At 28.8% G+C, this 16488-nt stretch overlaps 1 protein-coding gene across 1 annotated transcript in view; it reads left to right on the forward strand.

Annotated features, from left to right (window-relative positions):
• Window positions 1–16277: 16277 nt before the first annotated feature.
• LOC107627874 (uncharacterized) overlaps window positions 16278–16488 on the forward strand; it is a 34601-nt gene continuing 34390 nt past the window's right edge. Inside the window, exon 1 of the mRNA XM_088503993.1 lies at window positions 16278–16435. The gene's annotated coding sequence lies outside the window, so the exon portion shown is untranslated. The remainder of the gene's footprint in view (window positions 16436–16488) is intronic.

The raw sequence follows: 16488 nt of genomic DNA on the forward strand, positions 1-16488 counted from the left end.
CGACCGCCAAGTGATGCTGAAAAATACATCTATGTGGCAGACGATAATATAGTTGCAGTTGAAACTATAGGAACCTTTAGATTATGTTCCACGAGTGGATTTTACTTGGATTTATTAGAGACATTTTATGTACCGTCATTTAGACGGAATTTGGTTTCTGTCTCTCGTTTGGACAAATCAGGTTATTTTGTTCGTTCGGAGACAATAAAGTCAGTCTCTTTTATAATTCGAATAATATTTGCTGTGGTCATTTGGTGGATAATCTATATAGGCTTGACTTAAATTCCTATAATAATGAAATACTGCAAACGGGTACAAAACGAAAACTAAATGAGAATTCGGCATCATTATGGCACAAACGCCTAGGTCACATCTCTAAACAGAGAATTCAGAGGCTCGTGTCGGATGGAATTCTTGGACCCCTAAATTTGGCAGACTTTGAAGTCTGCATTGAGTGCATAAAGGGGAAAAGGACAAACGAAAGGAAATTAGGTGTCGAGAGAGCTAAAGATGTCTTAGAACTGATACATACCGATATATATGGCCCATTCCCTACTGTCTCTTGGAATGGACAACGGTACTTTATTATGTTCATAGATGATTACTCTCGTTACGGGTATCTATATTTAATTCATGAAAAGTCCCAAACTTTGGATGTTTTCAAGTCTTTCAAAGCTGAAGTTGAACTTCAACTTGGAAAGAAAATTAAAGCTGTCAAATCTGATCGTGGTGGTGAATACTACGGAAGATATGATGGTTCAGGTGAGCAACGTTCTGAGCCTTTTGCTCTTTTCCTAGAGGAGTGTGGTATTGTTCCGCAATACACCATGCCAGACAAACCTAGCATGAATGGTGTTGCAGAGCGAAGGAACCGAACTCTTAAAGACATGGTGAGAAGTATGATTAGTCATTCTTTCTTACCTGAATCACTCTAGGGAGAAGTCTTAAAGACCGCAGTGTACATCCTTAATAGGGTGCCAAGCAAAGCAGTTAACAAAATCCCATATGAAATTTGGACTGGAAAAAGGCCAGTATAAAGCATTTGCATATTTGGGGATGTCCAGCTAAGGCGCGACCTTATAGGCCGCATGAAAGAAAATTGGACTCAAGGACAATTAGTTGCTACTTTGTTGGTTACGCTGAGCGTTCACGGGTGTACAAGTTTTACAATCCTGCATTAAGGTCTATTTTTGAGACGGGAAATGCGAGATTTCTTGAGGATGTTGAGTTTGGAGGGAAGGAAATATTAGGAATGTTGCTTTTGATGAGGATTCTATAACTGACAATGATCAAGACCTTGCGCCTATTACTGTTCAAGATACAGTTACAGTACAAGAGCACAATGAGAATCCTACTGTAGATCCAGTTACAGTACAAGAGAACAATGAGAATGTTATTGTTGCTCAAGATACTACTATAGTACAGGAAAATTATGAGAATCCTCCTCAACCCCAACCCATACAGCAAGCTCAACAACCTCAAGAAGTGTCATTAAGGAGATCCAATAGAGAAAGGAGAAAATCCATCTGTGGTCTCAAACAAGCTTTCCGTCAATGGTATCACAAGTTCATCAAGTCATTACCTCATGGTTTTGAGGTAAATATCATAGATGAGTGTGTATACCGCAAGTTCAGTGGGAGTAAACACATCCTTTTGGTCTTACATGTTGATGACATTCTACTTGCCAGTAGCGATATAGACTTGTTGCATGAAACTAAGAAATTTCTATCGAACAAATTCGAAATGAAAGATCTTGGTGATGCCTTTTTTGTATTAGGAATCGAGATACTAAGAGATTACTCTCAAGGTATTCTTGGATTGTCACAAAAGAACTATATCGAAAAGATTTTAAGTAGATATGTCATAGAAAGTTATAGACCAATTGACACACCCGTAGTTAAAGGAGACAAGTTTAGTCTCAAGCAATGTCCCAAAATGATCTTAAGAAAACAACAATGCATGATAAACCTTATGCATCAGCACTAGGGAATTTAATGTATGCTCAAGTCTACATACATCCCGATATATCATTTATAGTGGGAGTGTTGGGTAGATACTTGAGCAATCCGGATATGGATCATTGGATAGCTGTTAAACGCGTAATGCGTTGTTTAAAGAGAACAAAGGATTACATGCTTATTTATCGGAGATCAGAAAATTTGGAGATCATTAGGTACTCTGATTCCGATTTCATGGCATATAGTTGCGAAACTTTGTCACTAAGCTTCATATAGTAGATGATATTGAAAGGTCATTAAAGATATTTTGTGACAATAAGTCAGCAGTACTATACTCCAATAACAACAAGAGCTTGACAAAATCGAAGCATACAGACATCAAGTTATTAGTTGTCAAGGAGAAAGAAAAACAGATTTCCATAGGACATATACGAACAGAGTATATGCTAGCAGATCCATTACCAAGGGATTGACCCCTAAAGTTTTTCATGAGCACACTGCTCGGATGGGTGTCAATATTTGTGATGCCTTGGTTTAGTGGGAGTTTATGCTATATGTCCTATGACAAATATTGAGTTATTTTTTTGCAAAATTAAGTTGATGGTTTATTTCATGTTATGTGAATTGTTCATTTTGCAATATTTGTATTGTGTTTGATCTCAATAAAGTTGGACCAGCTGGAAATAGACATGCATGAGATCACTTGGCATGTAATTTTCATATTACTCATCCAAATTTGATCTATGTCGTTGAGTATATTAGGATGGTGATTGGCGTGGTTTAGTCACGGTATTTAATGTGATAAAAGCTGCGGTAGTTCCATATATAATGTATGAGACGGACCAGATTGTTAAAGTAATGAGAGAAATAGTATTCAGATGCGCGCATAAAGTTTATAAAGATGTGATTATGTCAAGAAATAATATATGTATAACCCAAGTGGGAGATTGTTAGGAAATTATTTGATTTCCTAACTTATTTGTGGACAATACATATATTAATTATAATCACAAATTATACTATTTCAAATTAAATGACTTATATAATGATGATCTCATTTATTATTTTAAATGCTAATTGAATAAGTCATTATTACTTTTGATTTGGAATTAAATGAGAATAAAACCGGATATTATCTTTTGTTCCTTAGATAATTATTTTTTTTGATTTTAGATATATTATCTTTTGAGCTTTAGATACTATTTTATTTGGGCTTAAGGGTTTAATGGGTGCCATACTCAAATATAAATAGACCTTCAGGGTTTCGGTCCCCAATATACCAAAGCCGCCTTTGTTACTTTTTCCCCATCAAAACTCAAAAGAGTTGCAGTTCAGCCTCCTAGGAATACAGAAGGCTTTGGTTGAGGAAGATCGAAAGAACCACAGTATCCAAATTCTTCCATCAATTTCTAACTCTTATGAGTAAAGGTACGCTTCTGCATTATGTTATATTTTTTGTGATTCAATATAGATGATCTGAGTTATTTAAATTAATTTATTTCAACAGACTTTCCCTTCTTAACTCTATTTACATGAAACAAACAACTCATGTGATGCAGCATTATCACGTATGACTATACCACCCATTCCTTCACCTCCTATCTCAGAAACAACTATATCTAATTCTGCTCCTACACAAGACCATTCTCAACAATGTACCTCTACCAACACATCAACCCCTTTGCTTTTTACCTGCTTCTTCAAGTACTTCAACACAACAACCCCCTACACCTATCCCAATATCTGCTATAGAAATCCAGCTTAAGGGGAGATATAGAGAGTAGTACTTCAAATTCTGTTAGTCACACAGTTCAAAAAGATCCAAGACTAGCATAATAGAATTATTTTTTTAATTTTCTACATCTGAAATATTTGCTGTCAACTCCTAAATTCACTCCCAAAATAAAGCTCCATGATCTTGCTCATCACTTCGCATTAATTTTGAGACAAAGTCCTACCAAATGAATATGAGACAAATATTTTATATTACAAAGATGCTTGGTTAGGACCATTTTATTTTACTTTAGCCAATAATTTCTTGCTATACCTTGGTGAATATTGAAGCAAAATTACATCAATTAATTACACTTGGTGCTTATTATGTCCTCTAATGGTTGAATTTTAAATTTTAATGACTCAAGGCCGATAATTTGAACCAAGCTTCATAAAAAACTAAATGAAACTTTTTACTTAATTAATATCTTTTATATATCATTGCTTTAGGTGACACAACAACTTATAATTATGAAAAGTACGTTTAAAACAATCACAATTTCTCTAATAAAAAAGAATAGTGATTATTTTTTCTAAAAGAAAGAGAAAATACTTGGCAGGTATATTATTTTCAGATAAGAGTCTATTTAAAAAAAAAAAACTTTGTATTATATTCTATTTTATCCAAATTTCCCGAATCTTCCCCAAAAACACCAATAAAATAATCTTCTAGAGTTTTGTAAGATTGATCAGCATATATATTAATGAAAAGAAACTGTCTCCTTCGGCAACTTAGTTCTCCTATCTTTCAAGAATAGGAAAAGAAAGAAAATTTTTGTTATTGCTAATGGTGGTGGGAACAACAACAATTTCTGCTATGGATCTTGCTGAGCTCTAGATACCATGATATATATCAATTTTGAGAAGAAGAAGATTGAGTGAAGAATTGAAGAGAATTGATTATTGACTTGTTGAGTAATCAAAACAGAATGTGTTGTGCAGTGTGTTTACATCACAAGCATAGACCTATATATAACTGATTGGTTATTCCTCTACTTAACTAATATACTTAAGATAGTTAGGTGAAACTGCTACCCAACTGATTCTGTTTTACTAACAAAATCTTGAACTTTTTGAACTTCTTTAACTCTATCACAACATTACTGAACATTATGATTATTAGGAATGGTAATAGGTAAGATAGGATAGACTTTAGACGCAACTCTAATCCTACCCAAAAATTGTAATTTTTAGTTTGGTTTATCTGAATTTTTTTTTATTTGTCTTTTATCCTTTTTAAAATTGATTTTATACCTAGCTAATATATCTTTTGATGACCACTTTACAAAATTCTTCTAACATTGCCATATAGAAAACGCAATTTATATAGGTGGCCATTCTGATAAAGTTGGCAATTTCAACTTTTTGTAAAGATGTTTTTCATTTTGTGGTTGATATTGATTTAAAAGTGTGTCACTAAAAGTGTTGCTTTAAAGAGAAAGTGTTACCCTTAATCGTTAACTTGACTCTGATACCAATTTTTTAAAGTCCACTTTTCTTTTAATTTCTTTTTCAAAATTTCTATTAACTCTTCATATTTTACTTCAAATAAGTTTATAATTTGTATAGATTCAATTGGTGGTGCTTTATTTAAATAATTTGCAAATTTATAATCTAAAGTATTGACCATTATTTTTCTTGTATGATTATTTATTACTAGTCCTTGATTTATAATTCTGATTTTTATAGTTTTTCAATCTTATTTTAGTTTATAATATTCTTTTTTGCATGAATTATTGTATATAAAATCTTTTATCTGTTTGTCTTTTTCTTTAATATAATTTCTCAAATCCTCAAAAACTTCTTTTATTTCTACACTTTCTGTTGTTTCTAAATATCTTTTTAATTTTTCAACTTCATTCTCCATTTTTTCTTTCAACAGTTTTAATTCTTTTAAGTCATAATATGGTTTTCCAGGCATTTATAAATTTTTTAAGTTTAATTCCAACTTGTTTATATGTATTCTTATTTCTATCCTTTTTATTATAAGGTCATCAATTTCGATCTGAAGATTATTTAATTCCCTTTTATACTCCTTTATTTTACTTTTTAATTTTTCCGCCCTTTTTTCTTTTTATTTTATTTTCTGGTTTTTCAATCTTTTTATGCTTCATTATTTATTTTAGAATTTCTGCAAACTCTATCATCGATTCATCACTATTTTCTAGAGATTCTATTAATTTTTCTAGCTCTTCAACTTCTCTTTTCAACTTGTCATAAATTATTTTTAGAGCTTCAAATGCCCTTTGATTTATTCCAGAAAATTGTAAATAATTTAAACAATTTTCTCTTTCAAAGAGCTCTTGTTTCTTGTCTTGATAAGTTACATATATTTCTTCTTTATTTATTGTCATAATTTAGTGTTTAGGGTTTCATTTAGTTTTTCGACCTTTTTTGTTAATTCTTTTATTTCAGAATTTTCTTCTTTAATTTTTAACTTAGATAAACTTAAAGGGCTATTAATTTTAGATTCTCTTACTTGAAAATTCGATGAAACTAATTTTTCTGATGGTTCTTTTAATAATAGAACTGGGTTTTCAATAGCTTTATATTTTGGTATTTCTGTTTTTACAATTTTTTGAAATAATTCATCGACATAAATTCTTTCTCTGTTTTTAAATATTATACTATGATGGCTATTTGTTAAAGCATAATTTATAGCATATGTAATTGAAAATGGTTCATCATCTTGTTCTATTAGATTCTTTCTGTGAAATTTATAAGCCAAACTTATAGATCTTCCAAGATTTTCAGTTGATAAAGGTATAGCGTATCCAAGATGGGCATTGAATTTAACATTTACGTTTGCCAAATTTCCATGAACAATTCCAATTATTTGATCTATTGGGTCATCAGTAATTCTTTTGTCACAGATTGTTAGGCTTATTGGAGAATTAATTCCTTTCATATATGTAGATTTGATTAAGACTTGTATAGTACTAATATGAATCCATCCAATTTTAGATCTTTTTTGTTGATCTTTAATTTTCTCAATCTGTTTACTCAATTCTTCATCATTTATCAAAGCTATTTCAAGTTCTCCATTAGCGGATTTTATCTTTATAGGGGCTTCAAGTTGAATTTTTTCATAGTATATTATGTTTTTTCTATTAAAAACTTCTTTTAAAGGATTTTGTTTATTAAAATTTTCATTTGATTTGAGATTTAATTCTGTTTTTAGAACAGCCTATTTTTCATTATCTAATAAAGCAGTTAATCTATAATAATCAGATTCTTCTGTTAATTCTAAACTTTCTAAATAATTCATAATTAAAAGACTAGGATGAAGATGTACCTTTCTGGAGAAAAACTTCCTTTATTTAGTATATTTTACATAAGGTGTTTTTATCTCCAGATGGGAGATTGTAGATACTAACTCCAGAGGAGAGTTTAGAACTATTTTTCCCTAAGGGAATTCTTCCTCAGACTATAGAATCGCCTCGGCAGCTTCCTTCTTGCTCTCCTAGCATATGAGTACTTTAAGCCTCCTGCTTTCTATTGTCTGATGCTTCTACAATTGCCTAAGCAACCTATTTATAATAGTTGGGTTTGATGGACAATTCCCATCCTTACCCTTCTTATGACGTCATTGCTTACGTCATTGTTTGTTATCTTGCACCAGCTACATTGTTGGTGCTTTATGACCTAAGTGCTTACGTCACTATGCAATAATGTTGAGAGATGCTTCAGATGCACTATCCTCCTCTTTTATCATGTGACCTTCAGATGCATTGTCTTCTTCCTTTATCATGTGGGTTGATTCCGTTTCATTATTGTTTTCTTTAGATATTTCTGAGGCACATAACTGGCACTTGTGGTCTTCTCTGTCTTTTATCAAATAGCAGAGATTCATCTTTATCACTTCAAGGAGCTTTTCTAAAAGTCCAGATAAGTTGTAGAATGCTGATTCAAATTCCACCAAGAGTCTTATCTCTCTTTCTTCAATTTCATTTCTTTTACTGGACACAAGCAGAGTATTTCTACTTTTATAATTAATCCTTGTGTGAGATTCCTTCGTTATTTTTTGAGTTCTTTCAAAGACCCTTGCTAATGTGCTGGCTAGCCTTCCTTCATGACTGTAGATTGTTAAATCTTGAATCTGATCAATTGGCTGAAAATTTCCTGGGAAGACGGACATGAATATTACTTGGTGTGCTGGAACCAAGCATTCTTCTTCTTCATTAAAAATAGGTTGACTGTTTGTAAATTTTAGGGATATATCCCTTGGATTTACATTGTCAATCATATTTTTAAATCTCTTTACTGCATCAACGAATCCTGCAGGAAACTCACTAATAATTTTTAGATCATTAAAAATTAAAATTGTATCAATTAATCCATACTGAAAAAACTGATAAGTGTCAGATGGGGAAGCATCTGGAAAGATAACCAGCTTTGTTAGCTGTTCTTTGGCAACATGATAATATCCCAAGATTGCCCTTTTCTCTTCAGTCCAATTCAGGACTATATTAAGGGTTTCTCTGAGATTTGATCTACAGACTCTTTTCTTTTCCTTGATTTCTGCCCTTGTAGGAATGTTTCTTATTATTCCTGTTCTCTGGGCTTGAATTGGAGCTTTATCTGCTCTTTTTAGGATTTGCTCTGGATGAAGGGCTTCATATTCCCTGAAGGATTCCTTTGCCTCTTCTAGTGTTAAAAATCCTCCTTTATGAATTAATGTGTGAATGGTGCTGCTTTTTTCCAGGCATCATATACTCCTTTCATGGGGCCATTATAAATCACATAATATTTTTTATCTTGGGTGGATTTTTTAATAATTTCAGGAATTGTTTTATTTTCTGAAATTTTTTCTTCACCTGATTTGTCCACCACGCTTAGCTGGCTGAACTCTGATGATTTCGCTTGTTGTGTTGATTTCATTGCTTCAATGACCTTCTTGAGAGATTGGATTTGTGTTCTAATTTGCTGACAATGCTTGCATTTTTCGAGCTCTTGTTCATATTTTTGAATTTCTTGATCTAATGCGTTGTAAACGAACTCCATTCTCTTGTTAATGTATCTGCAATAATATTTTTGTCACCCTTAATATACTCAATTTTTATTGGATATTGTAACAAAAATAATTGTCATCTTACCAATCGTCCATGATTATAATCAACCTTTAAATTATTAACTTGAATCTGTCCTTAATGTAAATTCTCTGGGTAGTAGATCAATTTTCCATTTTTTAAGAGATTTAATTGCTGCTAGAGTTTCCTTTTCATGAGTAGTATATCTCTGTTCTGTTGGGGTAAAAGTCCCTGAAATATACCTGCAAAGTAATTCCTATGGGGAATATTTAGAATCTAGTGATTCTTTTTCTTGTTCCAAACTTTTTATAGCTTTCTTAGCTTTTAGACATCCCGACCAGGTTATGTCTGAAGCATCTATTTTTACTATTAAGTAGTCGTTTTCTTCTGGAATATAAAGTTTTGGAAGTTTTTTACATAATTCCTTGACTCTTTGAATTTGCATACTATCTTTTTCTTCCCATTTCCATTCTTTTTTAGTACTTATTTTTGGAAATAAGTTTTTAGTATATTCTGTTATATTCTTTAAAAATCCTTTATCAGAAATATAATTTATACATCCTAAAAATCTTTGTAATTGTTTTCTATCTTCTATTTTATTAGGAAATAAATTTACCTTTTCTAAAATATTTGGTTGAAGTTTTAGCTTTCCTTGGGTGGATAGAATTAATCCAAGAAACTCTATTTCTTGTATTGCTATTCTTACTTTCTTTTTGCTAAGAACTAATCCTTTTTCTTTACATCTTTCTAAAACTATTAATAATTTTTGAAGATGATCTTCTTTATCCTGTTTTGTAAAGATTAATATATCATCAATGTAAACTAAAACAAATTCATTTAACTCTTTTAGATTTTTTTTCCATAAATCTTTGGTAAATACCTGGGGCTTGTTTTAATCCGAATGGTAATACATTCCATTCATAAAGCAACACACTTGTTGATTCTTTTGTTGGGCAAGTAAAAGCAGTTAATTTCTTTGTTTCTTCGTCTAAACGAAGTTGCCAATATCCTGATTTTGCATCAAGAGATGAAAACCAAGTTGCTCCTTTGATTTTTTCTAAAATAGAATCTTTTCTTGGAAGTTTATGAGCATCACCAACAGTTGCTTCATTCATCTTCTTATAATTAATTACCATTCTTCGTTTTCCCCTTTTAATTTCATTATTATTTTCGACATAAAAGGCCGGAGCCGCATGAGGACTTTTACTTAATCTTATAATTCCTTTTTCCAAAAGATCTTTACATTCTAATGAGAACTCTTCCCTATCTCTTGCGGAATAAGGAATTTTATTTGGAACATTTATTTCTTTTGTAGAATCTTTTAATTTAATGCTTACTAATTCGTTATTTGTATTTTTAATATCTAAAGGATTTTCAGCACAAATTTCATCCAAAAGTTCTTCTATCCTTATTTCAAGATTATTTTTTGGAATATTTATCTGAAAGTATAAATTTAAATAACATGTCTCTAATATAGAAAATATTTTAAATTTTAAGATCTTATCTATAGTAGTAGTTGGTATTTTTATACGTTTTGATTTTTGATTTATTGAAGAATCGTGTGGAGCTTTTAAAACTATATATGTTAATTCTTGAATGAATGGATGATATAGTTTTAAAAAGTTATTTCCTATGATAAAATCCATTCCAGAATCTAACATATATATAGATGGAAAAATGAACCTATAATTTTGAATAAAAATTTCAGCCATCTCTGCTTTTTGGTCAATTTTATGTATTGATTTGTCAGCTATTCTAACTCTTAATGGTTTCTTTAATTTTTTCCAATGAAGTTTTATATTTGTACTAGCAAAGCATTGTGTTGCTCCAGTATCTATAAAAGCATTTATAAACTTTTCTGTTATTTTTATAGTAATAAATGTGGCATTATTACTCAGTCTCTGAGTCTGTTTCTAAGACATATTCAAAAATATAGTCTAGGTTATCATCAGATTCTTCTAATGGTTCCATGAAACAAGACTTAGCAATTTCTATTTGTTTGGTAAGATCCTTTTTATCTTTCATTTTTGGACATTCATTTGCGTAGTGTCCTTCTTCTTGGCAATACCAACACTTAAAATTTTCTTTTTTATTTGGGCAATAGTCACTTTTTTGTCTTTTGTTTTTATTGTTATTTCTTTTTCTAAAATACCTCTTTTTTTCCAGTTTGGATAGTATTTTCTTTTTCTAAATTGATATTTTCTTTTTCTTTGAAAACTTTTATTAAGACCATATTTTTGAGGTATCTCTTCATTATCCTGACAGCAAATTTTAATTATATTTGCAAATCTTTTTTGAGTCGCTTCTTGCATACAACGTTCTTTTATTTCCTCTCTTATTGCAGAGGTTGCTCCACCAAAATTATTTTCAATTGTCCCTCTATTTATTTCTCTTATAAATCTTCCCATTATAAATTCATTAGCAGGATATGGAAGTTTTGTTATATACATACTAAGATAATGATTTTTATCTTCTTCTTTTAATTTGTAATAATGTATTCTATATTCACATATATAAGACTCCACATTACATAGATCATATATCTGAATATTGGCTAAATGATTTTTTACTTCTTGATATTCTTTATTATAGACTTCTTGTCTATGATCTATAATATTTTTTCCAAAAAATTCTTTATATAGAATCATCATGATATATAATATCTTATCATAAGCTGTTGTTTTTGTTGCTAATTCTTCTATTATTTGGTTTTCTATTGATGTCATATAGTCTCTTATAGTTCCTTTAGTATGAAATCCTATGTAATTCCAAATATCTCTTCCAGATAATTCACTAAGTTTTGGATTAGTAAAGGCTTCTAATAAGAAGGAATTTAACCAATTTTCGAAAATTTCTTTTTCATTCTTTTTACAGTCTAAGTCAAGCATTCTTTCTCCTTCCATTTCCTGGATTTTAGGAACGTATTTTGATGGTATTTTTGTATATTTTGAATCTTTATTTATAAATCCTTTTTTAAAAGCATAATTATCAAAACATGTTTCCCATTTAAATTGAGATTGATTATCCTTAGATGTTCCAACTTCATTTTTTACTTGTATTGGAATTGCTGGTTCTTCGTCACTTGAATAATCTAGGATATGTTCTTCATTTTCTCTATTTTCAGAATTTATTAATTCTTATTCTATTTGAAATCCCTGTTCCATAATATTATTTTCTTGAGCCATTTTTAATTGTTTAAAAAGTATTGTAACTTCTTCTAATTTTTCTTCAATATTCATAATTTCAATGGTGGTTTTACTTTTAAATCTGTTATGTTGATTATATTTTGAAACTTTTTTTCTTTGGGATTCTCTTTTTCCTTATTTCTTTGAAATTTTATAGATACTAATATTTCTTCAAGCATATCTACTATAGAATTTAATTGTGGGTTAAAAGTATGATAAAGATGTGGGGAATCATTTCCATGGTAACATTTTTTTGAAATTCCGTGTGAAAAATAAGTTTTTTCAGGTTTTTGAAGTCCTTCAATAAAACTTATAGTAAAATAAAGATTTTGAGAAAAATCATTTTGTATTGATTTTAAGAATTCGGTGTCATTACAATTAACATTAGTTAATTTTTGATCTATTAATTTTGATAATTTAATTATTTCTTCTCTTAAATCTTCTAATTTACTTTTTTCCATTAGGTGACACTTTTCTTTGTGAAGAGTTACGGTTTTAAGTGAAAGTGTGGCTTTAGAATATATGGTTTAGATTTTGCCACGTAAGCATCTTTACCATAAAGTCATTTTGGTGATGTTTATGTGAGTGGTGGCTATTTATATAACAATAACAACAATTACAACCAGGGACGGACCTACATAGGTCAGGTGGGGGGCACTTGCCCCACTCTCATTTTAATTTAAATATATATATATATATATATTTTTTTTTTATTTTAAATTTTAAATGATCCCACTACAAATAAATTAAGTCCAATTATTTAAAGTCCCAAACTCACTTTATCTTTTTATCATTTTGATTATTAATTAATCTAATTAAATTTAATCTTCTCTCATTCTCAAATTTCAGCCGTCACCACTTCTTTATTCTCTTAAACCATTTTTTCTGTTTTATATTTTCAACCTTTTTTTTTATTCTTTGTTTAGTGGTTATATTTTCTTCATCAAAATGTAAATTTTAAATCCTTTAATTTTTATATACCTTTTTATGACTCTATATATCTTTCAATTTTATTGTTTTTCTTTTTGATATTTTCAATTGCAAATTTTAATTCAAGCAATTATATTTTAAGTATTAATCTAATTTTTTATTCTCTTTATGAATTTATATATTTTATTTTATTCTCAATTTAGTGATCCTTATTATTTATTTGTTTATCTTTCGTTCTATTTTATTATATGTAATTATATTGCATATAAATTTCTAAAGTCAATTGATCAATTTATTATTTTAGAATATATATATTTTTTGTTTTTAAAAATAGTAATAAAAAATATTTTAAAATAGTAATGATTGTTTGGTTACATAAGTTGATAATGAAATAATTATTTAACACTTTTAAAATATGAAAACAAAAAGAGAAGTACCTTCGAGATTTGAAAGAAAAAAAAAAGTTAGCGGCTAATATAATTTTTTATTTTTTTTGTATCCGATTAATTAATGTGCACTTTTATTTTATTAAATTTAAATTAATATATCTTTTGATAATAATATATATTATTTTTATTCCCTCAATATAAATTTTCTGGATCCATCACTGACTACAACTGTTTTACATGTATAAACAAAATCTATTATCAATTAGTTATCATATAAAAATACGTATGTGTTTTTTGTAAAATAAAGAATTTATTCTTCTATAAAAAAGTTTAATTATTCTACTATAACATGTCTGATAATTAGTTATTTAATTAAAAAAATATATAAATTCATATACATAAATGTGCATAAATACTTGATAATTGATTTAGTGATTAATTTTATTCTATGCATGTAAAATTTTTGTACTATTAATAATAATAGGAGATAGATAGATAAACAAATAAACAAACAAATTAGTTAATTAAAGACGTTAAACTGTAATTATATTTCGTATTCTTTCCCTCTTATGCCTTTTATTTTTCTTTATTCAATTCCCGAATACGTTCCTAAAGCCATATAGAATACACTTTAATTAGTTTCTGCCCTCATTATCCTCCAATATCTTTTGTATGTGAATATAGTTAATTATTAAAAGAAGAAAATTATTAGATGGTACTATATATACTATTTCTTTCTCCATCTTCGCTTGCTAATTACTATAGTGGTACCCGACATCTTTTTTCATTTCCCCATGTAATTCAACTTTATTTAAAGTTTAAACTCATTAATCATTATCTAGTGGTCAAGTTGTGTGGAATAAGCTATCTTACATTTTATTTATAGGTATAGGATAAAGAAACCACTTTTTTATTTTTCATATTGGAAAGAAGATGGAGTATCACATGAGTATGAGAGTATATGGTGCTTTACGCAAGTGTGATGGTTTGAAAATCACTGGTCCGATTTCATAACTTTGTAAAATTTTTTTTCATTCAGCAAAAAAATTGGTGGGTCCGATTTTTTTTAATCTAAAAAAATTTGAATGTAAAGCATGAAATCGGTGGGTCCAATTTTCATGCACTGCCTTTTATAAACCACAAATTGAACGGTCCGATTTGTATCCCCTTTCAACTGCAATAAATCGGACCGTCCGATTTCTTCCCTTCACCTGAACGCCGTCACAACAGTGTAAAACTCCCCCAAGTTCCATAACCCAACATTACACCAAATTTGGTCTCATATGGAAAAAAATTAGCCTAAAGAAACAAGGGTAAGGTAAATCTATAAGAACAGTTAAAAAAGTTGAATGTACTTAGCTTTATTGTTGAACACCTTCATACTTTTGTAGTATTTAACTATTTATTGAGAAAAGAAAACGGAATATAGCTTTCTTTATTCAGCCGTGGAATACAAGGAATGACACATCAATATTCAATCAGAAAAAGTTATGTTTCAATGAAACCCTAGCTAGAAGCAAGATGTTAATTTTATAATTTGTGAGTGTCTAGTTACTCGGTAAATAAGAAAATAGAAACTTTAATTTATGAAGCTGCGTTTGCCACGGTATATGGAATTAATTTTGTAAAATATGATTTCGTATGACATAAAATTGAATGAGACAAAAAAAAAAAAACATGTGAAAAGAAATTCTTCTATAATATAAAATTACATTTTACAATGTTGTTCTTGCTGTTTTATATGTTTGTATTGTACGTACGTTTGCAGCTATCTGTTGGACTATATTTGTTTATAGAGACAAAACACTGAAATAGAAATACAAAAATATAAAATTATATTTAATATATGAGATATATGAATAAAAATATTATATTTATAAACACTGAATTAGTATATTTTGTGTCTATTATGATAAAAAAGATACAAAAACACTTATAAAAAATACACTTATATTTTGTTTTTAATATCTTATTTTATTCTAAAAAATAACAGGAGCGTTGCTGTCCAAGATTATATATTTTTGGAACTGATGAACTCTATTTATTTATTAGTTACTTTTTTAAGTATATAAAAGAAGAAAATTTGATATGCAGTCCAATAATAATGCTTGACGGACATACACTTGAAACTTTTAATTTCATTTGTCGTCTAACGAAATGTTGTCCATCCAAGTATCCAACAAGCATTTGTGTTCCGAGAATTATGTATTGCCATAAAGCAACTAAAAAGTGCGATACCATACCATATTATATGTACGTATTTAGTGTTTAAAAAAAATTATACTGTTGTAACAATATTTAATTTTTTGATTTTAATAAATTTAATTATTTAATTATAAAATTATGTACAAATATATGGTAATTAATTTTTAATATTTATAAAACAGTTTTAAAAAATATAAACAGTAGTATAATAGTATATAATATTGAATATTTAGCTAATATTGATATTAAGAACAGATATTAATATTATTAATTAAAAAGTTTACTTATAAACTACAACATTTAAGTTTTTAATTTTTTTTTAAATTCATAAGTCTAATATAACTAAAATGTGAAACGAATTAAGATAGAACAAAATGGAACAAACTTAAATTAAATCATATTCGTTAATCACTCCTCAGTCCTCAATAAGATTCTCAACCATTTAAACATTCTCGTTTTAAATATATTAACTCATATAATATTAACTAATTTAATGACAATACAATAAAATTTATTCTCATCAAATTTAAAAGCATTTTTTATGTGTAATATACTACATAACTAACAAAATTTTATTATTTTTAATCAATATTATTAAATACTAAATTTTAAATTTTAAATTATAATAATATAAAAATAAAATATTGTTAATTAATATTAATAAAATATGTTGATTCCTGGTAACTTTTTTCAATGTATATAGAATATAATCTTTTTCTTTTTCTTTTTCTTTGAAAAGATGCCAAGGGACAGATGGCTAGTGGTGTTTCGCCATTTATTTGTTACACGCGCTCATTTTCCATCCATAACTGATCACAATATCACATAGTAGCAGCTTATGAATACTAAACATTTTTCAGCTTCTTTTGCAATCTCTTGTTAAGGGAACAAACTTCTTCATTCATCTCTTCTCGCGCCAGTTGCTTAATTCGTGGTCATCCCAATCGAACTTTAGACAAAATTAGGTTTGTTTCTTTAATTTTCAGCCTTATCAAGATTTGTTCGAGCTTCAATTTGA

Source organism: Arachis ipaensis, chromosome B2, assembly GCF_059453495.1.
Source record: "Arachis ipaensis isolate K30076 ecotype BB chromosome B2, ASM5945349v1, whole genome shotgun sequence".
In the NCBI taxonomy this organism is placed as follows: Eukaryota; Viridiplantae; Streptophyta; class Magnoliopsida; order Fabales; family Fabaceae; genus Arachis; species Arachis ipaensis.